Source organism: Octodon degus, unplaced genomic scaffold (assembly GCF_000260255.1).
Source record: "Octodon degus isolate 3935 unplaced genomic scaffold, OctDeg1.0 scaffold00103, whole genome shotgun sequence".
Lineage (NCBI taxonomy): Eukaryota > Metazoa > Chordata > Mammalia > Rodentia > Octodontidae > Octodon > Octodon degus.
Genome location: NW_004524679.1, coordinates 6539192 through 6541406, shown reverse-complemented (window position 1 = coordinate 6541406; position 2215 = coordinate 6539192).

Here is a 2215-nt window from a genome sequence, read left to right as displayed (position 1 = left end):
GTTTGTTCTGGGTGGGCTCAGGGCTTGAGATTGCATTTTCTTCTCTTTTTCATTTTTAAAGCACTGCCCTCTGACATTTTGTATAGAGCTTTAGTCCAGATATAACCTTAGCACCTACTGAAATTCTTACAAGCAAGAGATTATATGTTTAAGACAGTCATAGTTTTGTATTTAAGGAACTACAATTAGGAACACTAATAATGAGTAATGATATTTAGTGGTTGACAAAGTTTTCATAACTAGTTGTTTTAATTTTAGACAGTAAGTGTAAGCATTATGTCTGTGCAGCTAAGAAGATACTAATTTGGGAATTTTTATTTAAGTTAGTTCCCCTAAATTCTGCCTGATAACCTCCCCTTGATGTACCTGGTATCTTCCAGTCAGACTAGTTTAATTCAGTTACCTTTTGTCCCCTCTCTCAATCAATAGAGAAAGAGGGAGGATTTTCTTATAGATCTCGGTCTAGGAAAGTGTCTTATTTTAATGAGTGCAGATATATGAAGCTTTAATTCATCCCAATGTGCCTGGCTTGTGTCTAGCTGCTGTGCACAGCTTCTTTCTGCTGAAAACAGTGGAAGTGAACCCTTTTTGCACCTCTCGCACAATTTTCTGCTCCTGGATTAGCTGAGTGTTTCTGGCCCCTAACTTCTCTGCAGGGACTTCAGCTGTAGAGTTTCAAACCAGGCCTATATGCGGGGCCTGGGCTGGCCCTGATGGGATCCAGAGGGCAAAGTGGAGCTGAAGCTCTCCCACATACAGGGCAGGCCTGGGCTGGATCTGCAGGGTTCCTGTAGGTGAAGTTCTTGATAACGCAATCTTTTTAAATATTAAATATATTTTATTTATTTATGCATTTGGTACAGGATCCTGCTATACACCTTGGACTCATAGTGATCCTGTCTCAGCTGTTCCAGTGCTGGAATTACAGGCATGCACCATCACACCCAGTTTGGCATGGTGTGCCTGATTACAGGGCAGCACAGCTTGTGGTTCTGGGGATCTAACCTGGGTCCTTGTGTCTGATGGGCATGTGCTTAGACAGTGGAGCTATCTTCCTGACCAAGTCTTTTTTTTCAGTACAGTCTGCCAGTTTGTGTCTTTCAATTAATGATTTTAGACAATCAACATTGAGAGATACTACTGAGTGACATTGATTAATTATTATTATTTTACTCTTTCTTTATTAGTGATTTTTGGATTTCCTGGCATTTTTTGTAGGTTTTTTTTTGTCAAAACCAAGAAACATATTCATATAATTATAATTCTCAAAGTAAAAAGGAATAGGCAATAAATATTTAAGGATTCATAATTACTACATATAGTTCAGTTTATAATACTGCATTTCCAAGAAAAATGAACCTTTTGCAAAGACATTTAAATAAAATCATACCAAGATACCAAAAAATGAAATTGTCCAAAACTTGTTGTAAAGAAAAAAATCATTAAAGCATATACATAAAAAGTATTAGCTATGGAAGCACAAAATTAAATAGCAGCTTATTCCACATTAGAAAGAAAAAAAGGACCAAGTATGTAATAAACTAAAGGACTGAAAGGAAAGATCTGTCTTCTTTGAATTTTATACTTAGCATACACACCTTTGAAAACTAAAAGTAAGATTTTCTAGTTATACAAACTTGAAATATTATAATACCTCCAGAAGTAGCATATAAGAAATAACAAAGAGCATAATTCAAAAGGCAAGAGAAGTTGCAGTATGCTCCTGGATGAACAATAAAGAGCTCTCAATGTGATAGTTATGCAGGACTATATAAAATATATTAGATGAACCCTTATTTAAAGGTCATTGCAGATTTCTATGAATCAGTACCAATCTTAGGTTATACACGTTTTTGTTTTGTTTTTTCATATATATATGTGTGTGTGTGTGTGTGTGTGTGTGTGTGTGTATAAAATACAGGGAAGAAGTAATATAAAGTCAACAGAAAATGGAAATATACTATTTAAAGTTTGTAATACTAGAATAAGATATCATATGATGTCTTTTAAATAAATTGCAGGTCAAAGATATAGTATAAATCTTAGGAAAAAAATTAAGTTTAACCAATATTCAGAAAATTAAATACTAATTAAATATTTCAAAACAATTGAGCTAAGAAAAAGTTTTCATGATAGTAAAGAAGTACTGAGAGTAAAACATAAGATAAATACTGGAATGGCAAATAAATGACCAGCACTTTTAACAGTTTGAGGA